We start from the raw sequence: 14,687 nt of genomic DNA on the forward strand, positions 1-14,687 counted from the left end.
CCAACAGCTCCACGTCCCTCTTGTGCTGTTGCCCCAGAGCTGAACACAGGACTGCTGGGGGGGGGTGTCTCAGTGCAGGCACCATGCTGCCCTCCAAGAGCCTGCCCTTAGACTCCTAGAATCCCAGGCTGGGAGGGACCTCAGGGATCATCTGGTCCAACCTTTCTTGGCAAAGCAGGACCTAGACTATAGGGCCCAGCACCCGGCCCAGCCGAATTTCTATTACCAACTATTTTTTTAAACTGGTAACAACTATTGGCCAAAACCATACGCTTGGCTGCAATCATGACTGAAACACAGTCCCACATTACAATAAGCAACACAAGCAGCCCCAGGCAGAGCTGCCTGTCCACAGATGCCAGCACGGATGGATGCTCTCCTCAGCTTCCTCACCAGAGGAACACATGTGCTTTGTCTATGATAATACAGAGATTTCCAAAGGGTGAACAGGCAACAGGGCACAAGCTCACACTCCTTCCTAGTCTTCATTTACAGAACCATGGTAGTTGCCAGACAAGCAGGAGCACACTCTGTGCCAGCATCCCCCCAGCCATGACCAACACTGATTTAGCTGCCTCACTCAAAACACGGACCACCATGGTGGCACTGGTAACAGTGAGCTCTCCATCAGATACAGATACATCTGCACCAGTGAGTATTTTCATGAAGCTCTTCTGCTCCTTCATCCTCCTCCTGGGATGAACTCAGCCCTGGATATTGTGCAGTTTACGTGTCCTTAGTGCTGCGAACATGAGATGCTCGATAACCTGTCCCAGTGGTCCGCTGTGTTTGACCAAGCCCAAACCAACACTCACCACACCAAAGTCATTTAAGGGAATGCCCAGAAGTATCTCTGCCAATGCCTGGTTCAACCTGTCCTCCAGATGCCTGCACTGACTCCATTCAAAAGCCACGTTCTACTTCTATTCCCCATCCTGAGGACCGCAGCGCTCAACATGCTCTGAGAAATGGCTGACTTAAAACAAACAAGGCACAGAGGCAACAAAAGAGGTCATATTTCACCCGATCCCAAGCCTGAAATTTTATTGCTTTCTGGTGACATCCAGCAATGCAAATAACCCCATGTGCAGGCAAGAGCAGAGCTCAGGGGCATCCTCCTGGCAAGGTTGGACAGGGCTTGGAGCAACCTGCTCTAGTGGAAGGTGTCCCTGCCCTTGGCAGGGGGTTGGAACTGGATGAGCTTTAAGGTCCCTTCCAACCCAAACCATTCCATGATTCTGTGATTCTATGATTCCTGCAGGAGCAGGTGCGTAACGCAGGAATGAGCCGTCACAAACCAATCCTGCACTGGGCCTGGTCTCCAGTTTGCTTATGCTGTCAATCTGTGAAGCTGCTGTGTTGGTCCTTGACGTGCTCTTCAGATTGACCTCTCTTTCTTCCCTCTGGAGGTTACCAAAGCAGGGCTGTGTGAGGAGCCGGTGACGCCACGCATGGCCAAGGTAAGCAGTCCCCTGGCCACACTATTGACACAGCTGTTTGCAATTGTGCCTGCTCCCAAAGCTCCGCATTCTTCATCCCATGTGAGCACTCCTCTTGCTCCCGGCACCCCTCGGAGAAGTGTGACCAGAATGCAGAGCGCTTATTTTGCGACACGGCAGTGTGATGTGAACACAGAGATCTGAAATAAAGCAACTTAATCTCAGGATAACACACCGCCTCGAAGCTGCTCACACAACTGCTGCTGGGATTTGAAACAGAGATACACCAAAACCACCCAACCCTGCTAATTCAGAATCTACTGCAGCTACTGACTGCAGGCTGGGAAAAAAGGATACGTGGCCAAACAACCCAAATCTTCCAAATCAACTCAATACTCACATTAAATACACATGTCATAGTTTGTCCATAATAAATCCTTAAGGGCAGAAAATAATTGCAGAGATCTGGAACTATTCTGTAAAATGAGAAGCCAAACTGGGAATGGGCAGAGAGCAGGCAAAGAGACAAAAAGATTAATTCTGTTGTCTGAACCGAACAGCCTTACAGCAAGCCTGGTAAAAGGAAAAATAAAGTGGCTGGTCCTTATTTTAGCCTGAATCAGCCAGTTCACACCCCAAATAGAAAAAGCTGACAGTATTGTAGCCGACATTTAAGGTTTTAGAATAACACTTGTTCATAGCAGTAAAAGCCAAAACCACTGACAAAGACTGGACAAGTGATGCTGCCTGGAACTGATTTATTGTCTTGACGTTATGGCCATAAGGGACAGGCACAGGGAGCAAGAGGAGGATGAAGGAAGATCTCCAAGGCATGCCGGGCATTGGCTCATCCCATTACCAACACAGTCACTTGCACCAAGCCAGGACAGGAAAACTGCTACGTTTCACTGCAGTTTGCCCACAGTGAACAGTGGTGCCAGGGCAAAGCAGCCAGGTTTGGCCCATGTGGCCCCAGGACGGGGCAGCCCTTCCTCACGATCTTGCCCTCCCACCCTCAGCCACTGTTCCATAATTCTCCGGCTCTAGCGAGGCTTTGCCCATTTTCATGACAATCGGGGCTCTGTTGTGTCGACGCAGTTTGAGACATCAGCCCCTTTGTGGCACGAACAAAGTCCGGGCTGCGGATAACAAAACCGAGCACATCTCGGTGCTGAAGGCAACTCAACCAAAAGCTGCCTCCACATAAGCGAGCTTGCCACAGACCAAATTAAAATACTAACTCAATTTGATTTCAAGCAGCAAACAGCACCTAAGGAAACACCAGAATCCTGGATTTGTTATTTTACCAACAAACAGTGCCAGCAGCAGCATCTCCATTTTCCAGCCCAACGCTCCCGAGCCCATGCGGTTCAGCTGTCCCAGAACAGCCCCACATACACAGGAGCCCCACAGCTGGGGAATGACACCCAGTGCCCACACACAGAACCAAGCTAGTTGCAAATGTAGATGAATAAATGTTCTAAACTCAGATTAACATGTCCAAGTGGCCTCGGTACTGTGGACATCACCGCTTCCAGCCACTGCAGTGAGAGAACTGGTTCCAGGCAAACACAGCACATACTTTTCCCCCCAAAATCTATTCCCCTCCATCCATATATACAGATATTTCAGAGAAAATAATAATAAAAAAAAATAAAATTGTTTAGAGAAGCTATGGAAGGAGCTGCAAGAAATGATAATAAACATCCTCCTGGCTTCTAATAATGGTTTAATAATGGATGCGGTTCATTCCTCTGCTCCCAGCGTTAAACACACCAGGAACGTGGTGTTAATAATTCTGGTGAAGGTAATCGCTTGCTGCACATAAATTTCAGCATTTTCCTCCATCTTATTGGTTTGATAGGTCGTTGTGCAAAATGAATCCTTCCATCAATTTCCAGTTTTATCTATTTATGTTTTCATTTGCTTGGCTACTGAATTTGCCATCCCAGCCTATTGAACAGCTTGCAAGAAGCATTTCATTGCATCTTGCTTGATGGGTGACAAACAGTGGTGACCAGCTCTGTATAACAGAGGGAAAAGCAGGGGGGGAGGTTAAGGGCTCCTTAGACAGGTCGCCTTCAGAGGAAAAAAGGAAAACAAATGGGATTGCAGGCATGAGAAGTATATGGTTTTACTGCCTTAGTGGGCAAGTACAAGAAAGGAGAATTGCAAAGGGAGAAGCTTTACATTTCTATGAACAGGCAATCGAGCTCCATTCTAAACCCTTCGTAGAAAGTGCTTCCCTTCCTACGGGATGACTCTATCCCATTCTGGGAGGGTGTCTCCTGTAACTCCCAGTAACCCAAACCAACTCACGCAGCATCAGATCATTCTGGAAAACGAGAGGAAGTGCTTGAGTTGGGTCTCCATTACCAGTGACAGCCCCACAGCACATCGAGCACCTTCAGAGACAGGGCGACAGTGAGCCCAGGGCTGGATCCGGCCCTTACACCCTCCTCGTGTCCTTCTGCAGCCCCTTGATTCTCCCATAGGGCCAATATTCAGGCATGGAATCCGCTAAGAGAACCCCGGGAGCAGCAATGGGGCTTTTCCCTGGCTTATTCCATCTACAGACCCAGCACGCCCCATCAGCACCAGCGAGTGCACAGATGAGCAGAGATATCCTCGTTCAAACCTGAGATGTTCAGCAGGATGTAGGAACAGATGAGAGGCACATAGGCGAATAGGCAGAGAGCACCTCCTGGATTTGAAGAGGCAAGAAAAGTTTTGTGCACCCAAGCGGTAAACTGAAAAGCCAAAGGATTATTTTACACCTGACTTACACAAATTGCAGTCATACAGCTCCACTGGTTTGCTGCAGTTGCTGGTGGTTTTAATAACAACAACAGACCAAGGGTTTGTTATGATGACTATTATTGTTACAGTTCTGAGCATCATCTCCAAACAGGCAGCTGGTGGATGAGCAGCAATTGTTGGTATCCCCAGGAAAAAACAGCAAACAGTGAGAGGACATTTCCTCAAAAATCAGGTCAGACAGCAAACAAAGAGGGAAAAAACTTCAGCACTAAAGCTGCAGGTTCTGTACCTGCACCCAGCACATTGCTATGACTGCAATTGCTAGTTTAGATCATTAGGAGCATGGGACAAATCCTGTCTGCGAACAACTGGACTGCTCTGTGCCTCTTGCATGTCAGTGGGACTTGGCAGCAGAGGTGGCACATCACTACAGCTCAGCACCCAGCGCTGAGACGGGCACAAAAGCAACACTGAGGAAGGCGGGAGCATCCCTGTTGTAAGCAGGGCTGCCTCTGAGCACAGAGAAATGTACGTATTCTGTGGAAAGAGGGAAAATGGTGACAGCATCTAGTCTTTGGGGTTTAGAAAATGTGCTATGTGGAGCACTGCTGTGCCCTCAGGTAAGACGGGACCCCAACCCAGCTCCCTGTGCAGATGGGTTGCTCACCCTGCTCCATGGTCACTGCCAGCCTCCAGCGTGCTGTTTGACACTGCTGTGTCACTGAAGGGCCCCGTTTTCCCACCAGGAAGCAGCTCCAGCCCAGGCTGGCGGCTGGACGGGAGAGGGCAGCAGCTGACAGACGGACGGACGGCTCCGCACCCGGCCGGCAGCAGCAAGCACAGAACGTGGTACAGCAGCGCTATGTGGGTATACACCAAGATGTAAAGATCGGGTTTTACTGTCCTCAGGAGCAGAAACCCGTGAGCTCTGGTCTGAGCTTTAGAGGCAAGAGCCCTCCAGGCCACCTGCGCTGCCAGCAGGAGAGGGCTCTGCCGACTCTCACCTCCCCTGGATGCTCCATAGATAACCAACACATACATGAGTTCCACAAGCAGGCTTTGGGTTAAATATCACTGCATTTAGCTTTTCTGTTATTACGAGTAGCCATTAAAAACGTCTTTTTTTTTTTTTTTGGTCTTCTTTGAATATTACATTTAACTTGTTGCAGTTTGTAATCCTATTTTCTTGTTTTATAAGAAAAGGACAGAAATGTCCTTCCAGAATTTACAAGAATGGGAATGAAAGCATGGAGGAACTGTTTGGTACACCCTGACAATACCCACAGACTTCCCAGGTACCTGACCTCCCTCATACTAATATTGCTCTTGCGTTTGAATAGGGCAAAAGCTGGGTCCTGAGAAAATGTTACCTCTCATCTTCCTTCTGCTAAACCTGATCCCAGTCCTTTCCTTCTGATAAACCGGATTCTCAATTTTCACATCATCTCTACCAGCAGCTCCAGGCCCTGGATACCACCCACCCGAGACAACACAAGGCCCCAAATTAAGATGTACGTGACTGCAAGGAAGAGCCAATTTTACCAGGCTAACTCTAGGGAGCAAAATCTTCCATCCTTCTTTCTGCTTGTGAAGCTGCTCAGGACAGTCTATTCACATAGTTATTACTGACAGATAGTGAGGCTGCCACAGAGAGGGGGCTGCTTCTTTGGGTGTAAAGACTGAATCGAACATGCAGTATTTAAGACAATTAGGTTTTCAAAAGAAACTACACTAAACATTTCTTTCATGTGTAATCAAATTATGTTGAAGCAAACCTCATAATTTAAACCATTCCATTGGTCAGCTCCTATTTGTTTTCCCTGCACCCTCATTTTTGCTCCAGATCTGTCACATTACATTAACACCTTTCCTACTCACTGCCTACAGAAATAACAGCCTTCGACATGCCTGCACAATCCATTTGTCCTGCTCTAATTACTTTTTGACATAGCCTCTTTTGCTGTTATCTTGCCTTTTCTGACCTCTGTCTGTATTAAAGCCATTTAAAACAATCTTTAAGCTCAGTATCTATTGCGATGTGTCTTATATGATACTTGCAGAGTAGCAGGCAGCAACATTTTGTAAATCAGATATTTAAATCTATGGTAATAAGAGAATGTACTTGAGGAGGAATACTACGATACTACATATTGGAAACAGCTACAACTGTCTGTTCATAACATGAGACCCAAGTCTGCAAGACATTTTTCAAGATGAAATTCCTATACTCATAAACCTGTTCTACATAACAAGGCATCTCAAAGATAAACGGGGTGTTCTGGGTACTGAGGACCTTCCCTCAATTTCACAGTGGGAAGGACAGCAGGAGAAAAAGAGAAAAGCAGTCATCTTGCACAAAAAGAACCCCAACAACCACCAACCAAATTGAGTAGACAGGAAGAGGACCGGGCAGGGTTCACCAACAATGGCAGCTCAGGATGAAGCGTGACAAATCACACTCTTCTCCAAGCCCAGAGAAGAAACCAGGAATCTCTAATCCCAATATCCCTCTGTTTTCATCAAGCCCATTCAAAAAAATGTGCCCTCATTTTCTTCTGTGGCTGCTTCACAGAAGATGAGCCTCTAATTACCAGCTACTTCCCTGGCTGAAGCAGCAGAGAATCTGCTCTGTGCCAAGTATCTGCTTTGGCTTTGGAGTCAAGAACTTACTTCACATGGTGGAACTAATTTTTTGGATATCTAGTTGATCCCCATGTACATATGTCTCACAATACAGTCTAACTACATCTTCACATGCTATTTTCCACACGATCCAGCCTTGTGCTAACTTAATTGGTAGCTAGTCAATATTTTACTCACATCAGAAGATACTTCACAAGCCTACATTTGCTCTGGTTCATTTACAGGCTAATTATCCAGTTCACACAAAGTCTGGTCTTCCATATACAACCCGTACAGATAGAAGCACAGCTCTGCTGGGAAAGCACAGCTCTGTATTTTGTCTTCCAGATGACAGCACTATAAAACCGACAGGGGACAAACCCAGAGTCAATTAAAATACATTAAATGTAATGTAACAATGCTGTGACTTGTCATAGCCATCCCACAGATATTATTTCCTTGAATTTCTCCAACTTTGTCCTCAGGATATGAAGAGCCCATGGATGTTGTGGAAAGCTCTTCCCACAACAATTCCCTACACACATTTTTATTTCCCCCTTTTTCCTTCCTGTCAGCAGCCCTGACCACAAAAGCCCATCTCATTACGGCATCTAAACATAGAAGGAGCCTGTGGATGCAAGACCAGACCAGTCTGCTGCTGGTCTGCTTGTAACATCCCTTTTTGTAGAGCTCTTGAATCCCTACATGCTGCTGAATGATGCTGTCAGTGGAAGCAGAGGGTGGGCACAGGCCAGGCACTCCCAGCTTTATTTCTGCAAGATCCAGAAATGCACTTTTTGCCGGAATCATTTTTTGGTTTGTAAAGTCACTTTTTCACATCTATCTCCCAACTTTCTTTCGATACAGCTGTTGGAGCAGACCCCAAACAATAATTACTACCAACTACCGTGTCCTCCCTCACATTTGTATTAATAGTGTATCTAAAATCAATGCACTGTTCCCGTGGTGTTTCTATAAAGCAGGTAACATGGACAGGAACAGGCCCCCTGCAAGCCCTGACCTGGGCTCAGAGAGTGGCTGGAGCAGATCAGAGTGAACAAATAATTACAAATACTAAAATTAACCCCTCTCGCTCTTTAACTTTATTTTTCTGTAAGTAAAATTTAAATTTATTTTCGAGAAAGACATTTAATTCTCCATTTAAAATAATTCTCCTCATCCAAATCCTTTCGGACCACCACCAGTGGTCTCCCTCTCCTCTGTAACACAGTCCTGGCAGTAAAGCCAAATGGCTTCTCCTTAAGCAGTTTGTCACCATCATGAGGGTCTCTTGGCTTTCACATTTCTTCTTAAAACAACCACAGATGTTTTGGGGGCATTTGGAAATTCAGGGTGCGTAAAAGTGGTTTGTATTTTTAATTTGTGCTTTTTAGCCATAATCTTACATCACACCCTGAATTCACCAACAGTTCCACTACTGACAACATTCTTTGTTATCATTCACTTTTTGATTTTGTTTTTTATACATCTGTGATTCACTTCTGGAGATGGATGGCTGTAACATCCTTACTGCATCACAGTATTCAGCATTATGGTGCAGAAGCTCTAACCAGGTCTGCTGGGGTAGAAGCTGCACCAACAGAAGGAATTAGCAACAGCTACAGCTTAAAGGCAACAAGTAGCATAAAATGTGCCTGAACAAATTCAGATACTTGCAATTTGTAAATACAAGTTATCCAGCAAATTGTGTCTGAGCATCCGTGGTTAATTGGCTGATTTCTTACAGTCTAGGCAGAGGTTCATCTCGAGAAGAGAGCTCCATGCATTTTAAGCCTACACAGGTACCAATTTATACACCCCTGGATCCTGCTGGAAAACAGATGGACAGATTGCCAGGGGAATAGATTCTAAAGGTAAGGAACAAAACCACCCTAAATGAAGCACCCTTGAAGAGGCAGAGATGTTCAGAGAGCTGTAGCGGCTCTGACACTGGTTTCAAACAGAAAGAAACCTGCCCGAGACTGGCATTCGCCCTCAGGTTCTGTAGGATTCAAGCCAAGACCCATAAAGGCTCCACCACTTTCCAAAGTCCTACATTTCCTTCCACCAGATCCCAAAATGATGTGGAAACTATTTTGAACTGGAAAAGCAGGAGTCTGAGCTGATGCTGTGCTGGAGCACAGCTGATGGAACGGCTTTTTAGTAATATTGAGATTGCATCACATCTAATAGCAGGAGCAAGTTAATGGCTATGTTAATTACTGAAACAGCCTGTACATACAGGACCAAAGGCAACAGACCACCAGATTTACAACTTTTATGCCTTGCAAGGGAATAGGCTCCAAGTTCCTGTGCACAGCCAGCAAAGAACAGCAGCTCTTCCCCCAGCCAGCTCAAAGCAGCACCCAGAAAAGCCAGGGACCTTAATTCCTTGTGCAGGAACCTCGTACTCAGAGAATACCCAAGTCAGGACAGTGATTACTGCCTAAGAGATGCCTCTCAATTGCCTACTGAAGGAATCCACCTTTCTCCATAACTGCCTGGGGATGATGGCCCCTAAATTAGAGGGGTTGATTTCCCCTCATTAAGCGTGTCCTGAGCTGCACTCCACTGAACACTGCGCTCTGTACAGCTGGAGCTGCAAACTCAAGAGAAACACTAAAACCCCATGGAACCCACCGCTCCCACTGTGGTTTTACCAGCTTTGCTGTGTCGGGAATGTGGGAATGGCAAATTACCTAAAACAATCAATCTCTCCCTGCTCCTCACAAGGGGCTGAGGAGCGAGTGTACTCCAGGTACAGCCGCGGCAGTGTGTCTGTGTGTGCTGTGGCAGGACAGACAGACAAAACTGCCCCTCCATGGCTGCACTGCACTTCACCAGCCGAAACCCAGCCGGCCTCGCTGCCTGCTGATCATTTCCATAAATACTCCCACAATGCAGCGCACCCGTGTTTCGCCAGAGGGATTCTCTCCAACACGAGGTGCTGTAAGAAATGTGGGATGATCTTAGAGGAAACAGGGAAGATTCAGATCCGAAAGGAAAACGATCTGCCCCAACAACAGCTCCTGGATTTCAGCATTAATTTTTTGACATTCTAATCATATGATATATCGGTGGTTATTTAAGATAAGCCTACTCGTGTTTTGAAAGTTAGATGTTAAAATCTGTCTTTGTGGGTTTTATCACATATCTTGAAAACAAGGCTCATAAAAAAACTCCCAGTGCTTACCACCAGGCACCTTATCAGCACAAAATACGGGGCTATTTGTGCCGTGTTGTGATGACTTTGCAGCTCACGTACTACAGAGAACAGTCGTTGCTACTCATCAGAGACACTCGCTCTGTGTTCAGATTCACGTATCAGCACAGCAAGGGTGGCACATCGTGTGTGAGAACAGGCTAAATCACATCTAGCAAGTTCCTACACCGAATTTATCCAACTACGCTTGTGCTACATTTATAAGAGCAAATGTAAGATGTTAGATAAAGTAGACAAGGTATTAAAATGCAGTCAATATTTGGTTAAAACAAGAATTAGGCTTATACTGTTCTACAGACATGAATGCCACTTCACAAAACAGAATATAAACACCCACAGGGCAGCAACCTCTTATTTAAAGCAAAAGACATCCATCTTTTCCTGTATTTATTGTCATCCCGGATATAAGCCTTGCTGAAACCCAACTGCATTATTGCTTACTAGTCGTAACAACATATAAACATTTTCCTTGTGCCCTCAGACAGCAATCACAGAGGAATCCCTACACCCACACCTTAATATACACTATTGTGTGGAATATAAAGCACTCTGATCTCGTCTTATCCACCCACTAAATTGCTCCAAACTTTTCCTTGTGCATATTATCTGCAAGTCCAGGGAGAAGCGGCTTTATGCAATGGCAGTGCAGGGAGTGCGGGGTGACAGTCTAACACGGTGTCCTGCTGAGATCCAAGAATAGCGATGCCTTAAAAGGCAGCGATGTTGAGATCACAAGGAAAAGAGAATTAGGGCACAGCTGTGGAGTTCTGTAGGCTAAAACATAGACTCAATATGTCAGAGAAAATTAAATCATGGAGCTACATGTAATTTCAAGTCTCATTTATAACTTCGCTGTAGCTGTGCAGAATTTGTACTTGGGTCACGCATGTGAGTCTCTGTGTTTCTGCACACAGAAATGAACAATTGAATTAATTTAAAAGGAAAAAAACCAAAGGAGTTAGGTGCAAACAACAATACAAACGCCCATTTTTTGAATGATGTTTGCATGCTACTGCTGCTTAAACATGGTTTTATAGGCAGCCTTCTATCCGGTTCCTGAGGAGAAACAGCATCGCTTGTGAAACAAGCAGAGCGCACAGCTTTACCTGCAAAACAAAGGAAAACTGAACCAACATGTTACCAAGCTAAACATAGCTGAAAACCCCCTGGTTTCCTGTGGTAGTCAGAAACTGGAAAAGACCCTTCCTCAAAAATGAAGGTACCAAAACTGCTAACAAGCTTTCCCACCTTTTTCCCAGCTTGAAGAAGTGATGTTCTCACATTTTCCAGAACAATATCTGCACATAAATTTGCTGATATTTCATTATGCTTGAAGCCCAGTACTAGCTTTTGGGGGATGCCAAGGCCTGCAAGCATTGGCATGAGAGCTGTGCTCTGAGCATGGAGGTTGCACAACTTCTCCCACGTCTTCTCCCTAGCTCCAGACAAGCTTCCGGAAGGCACCACCACAGAGGTAACTACATGGAGTTGTTAGATAGTAAGGACTGTGGATCCAGTGGGACCTTGTGGATGAAATGATGGCCTTCAGGCAGAGCAGGACAGGCTCTCCCGGCTGAACTCCCTCTCTGGAAGCACTGAGCAACGCCTTACCCAGCACAAGCGCCCAGGCCTTACCTGACAAGATGACTTAAATTATCTCTTTAGAAGGCTCTGAAGGCCAGGGACAGATAAGAGAGAAGACAGAGGAGATAAAAAAGCTGGTAACAAGGGAGTAAAAGACTGACTGGAACAAGGCATATATAGTGAGCTTTCAGAAATAACTGGTACTTGAGCACTAACATGCTACAGAACAGCAAGAAAACAGAGGTAGGAAGCTGCACATAATTATGACTTTGTTTAGCTAAGTATATTTCCTGTGGAGCTCACAAAGCACGACTGCATGCAAAGCATGCAGATTTGTTGATATCAGCTATCCTTTGTCCCTAAAGAGCTAAATTATATATCTGATTTGTATACAGAGTCGAAAAACCATTACAGGTTATGTTTGAGCTGCAGCCAGAGCTGCAGACCAACAGCCTACAGGAGCCAATTCCTATGAAGGGGTAATAGATGGAGAGATTTTATGAAGGGTAGAGAGCTCAGCAGGCAACAGACAGGGAGAAGCTAAAACAGCTCAGTGAGGGACATCCCAGTGAGTGTCTAACCAAGGGACGCTGTCCAGTGGGATGTGACCTGTCAAACCATCTCCCACTGCTGGAGTTGCAGAGTGGCGTGCACATGGCATTGCTTGGGAAAGGGAGGAATGTGCCATCATATGGGAAATGAGATAAGCAAGGGTGTAAGGGATGAGCGGGAGCAGGGAGTGAGTTCAGTTTGCAATGACGAAGGTGAGAAAGCTGTTTGGGAGACTGCTAATATTGGGAAGGGTGAATAAGACAGTCCTCGAGCACAGGTTTTGCACACAGGGGTACACGTGCACACCACAATTTAATTGATAGAGAAAATGCCAAATATTTGCGATGAATTGTTTTTCCTGAGCAGAACCGTGTACCACCGACTTTAAAGCACAGCCTAGTTCATACATATGCAATGTTCTTCACAAACACCGCACGTGGTGCAGAAAACAATCCTGTAAACGAGGATGCAAAATGAGGTCATGAATTCCCTCAGCAGATCTCTCACAGGAAGGCTCACGGCAGCCACACACGCTCTCAGTGTCCACACTCGGGTCCTCACGGTGACCCTCTGCCCTCCTCGTGTGGTGGGAGCCCTCGTCCCCCCGCGGTGGGTTTGCGGCTGCGCCCAGCGCTCGCCCTGACCCACTTTCCTGCAGTATTTCTGCATAGCGACAGAGGTCCTGGCAGGACAAGTGTCACCTCCCAGCCCACGGGATTCTCCATTTCCTACTGCTTCGACTGGAAGAATGTGTTCAGCGTTTACATGCAGGCACACATATGAGCACGGCATTGCACAGCCATGCATAAATCCCAGGAAGAGAAGGAATTAGAACAACAAGAACAAATCCTGTTCTCATTTGCAGAATATTCCTCTGAAGTAGAGGCAGGGCTGGGAGAGCAGCTAAATGAATATCCATCCGGAGGATCCTCCTATCCGCTTGGAAGAAGCCTGGCGGTTCCCTTCTGGCTAAAGCTCTTTTAAAGGGACTTTGCTCATTTCTCTCTAGCCGCTTGGAGCATTCCTATTACCCTGAATCAACCCTGCCCTTTGACTTCAGCCAAAGGAAATACTAACACACTGAGCCAACCAGAACATTATTCTTCCTTCATTACACCTAGCCAAAGCTCTGACATTGTGAGGAAACGCATTTTCCCACCCCAAGCCCTGCACACCTCACTGTCCTGTTTCCAGTCCGCTCAGCCCCTACAGAACTACAGAGTATTGACTGCAGATGCACTTGTAGCTCTGATGGCATCTCAAGGCTTTTTCTTCTTTTCTCCCCTAGGTGAAGCATCTATATTTCCTCTGCTCTGAAATTCTGTGCTGAAACTATAACAAGCCAAAAATCTCCTCAATGGCAAATTTCACAAACAGAGGATTATGACTTCAGCTACAGAATAAGCAGCAGGAGCAGATGGAACTCTTCAGAAACAATGATTCCATTTTCATGCAAATTTCCTTAGTAGTTAAAAAAAGACGAAGAAGGGGGAAGGAAAAAAAAAACCCACCAAGATATCAGAATGGATTCTAAATGGAAGGGTTTTGAATGATGCTAAAAGCAAAGGGCCGGTAGCTCTGCCCAGCCCCAAGCATTTTAGCAGCAGCCAGGAGAGGAAAAAAAACCCATGACAAACCCCAGATGCTAAACCCACTCAGAGTCACGATAAGAGAAACGGGAAAGGGAGTGAAAGTGTATTTTAATTTTTATGATGTTCAACACCACCGGCTTTGTGATAATGCCTACTTCAGAGCTAATTCTTATGCTCTTTAAGAGCACAGGCTTCATTCATGAAGCAGCATGACAAAAATTCTTTATCCACTTGATGACTACAGAAGGTGACAGCCACTGAGAAACCGCCAGCCACAGGGACCCTGTCAGAGTGCTAACCTGCAGCGCTCCTCTCGCCCAGTACAAGTGCTCCCCTGATTACAAGCACACAGACATGCATTTTTCATAGCTGAAATGTGGAAACTGAGCCAATTCTTTTGTTATTAATACTGGCAGCACACCCTAAAACACAAATACACGCACAGAGTTAGCAGACCCCATTTCTCTTCCACTGACTTGTTACTCAGTTTTGGTCTTCATTTTTCTATCGTCTTTAACCCTCGAGTGAGAGAATTCAAGCTACTCCCTAACTCTCAACATTGTGAGGACAACTGACTTTGCACAAGGCGTGGTGTAAATGTCTCTGTGCCATACTATAGTGTAAAACACAGCTGTTTTGTGTACAGAACACATCTCAGTGGTAAGAAGTGGGAATACTTTGGAAGGCCCATGTCATTCTTTACAGGCTACTTGTTTTAACTGAGGTTTTAAAGCAGAGAGGAAGCTGTATGTGCAGTAAAGCAAGAATGGATCCACTGCTGTTTGTCCCTGCTTCCCCCAGCATGATGAACCAGGGAAATGCTGCAGCCAGGTCCCTTCCTGGGCAGATTCCAGGTGCCACGAGCCAGCTCCAGCCTCATATCCAAGGAGCAGAAAGCCACGGGCAAGGCCAGGG

General features: G+C 46.0%; 1 protein-coding gene across 3 annotated transcripts in view; it reads right to left on the minus strand.

Moving 5' to 3' along the window:
- NR6A1 (nuclear receptor subfamily 6 group A member 1) overlaps positions 1–14,687 on the minus strand; it is an 85,936-nt gene that overhangs the window by 29,698 nt on the left and 41,551 nt on the right. The window lies entirely within an intron of this gene.

Source organism: Strigops habroptila, chromosome 15, assembly GCF_004027225.2.
Source record: "Strigops habroptila isolate Jane chromosome 15, bStrHab1.2.pri, whole genome shotgun sequence".
Lineage (NCBI taxonomy): Eukaryota > Metazoa > Chordata > Aves > Psittaciformes > Psittacidae > Strigops > Strigops habroptila.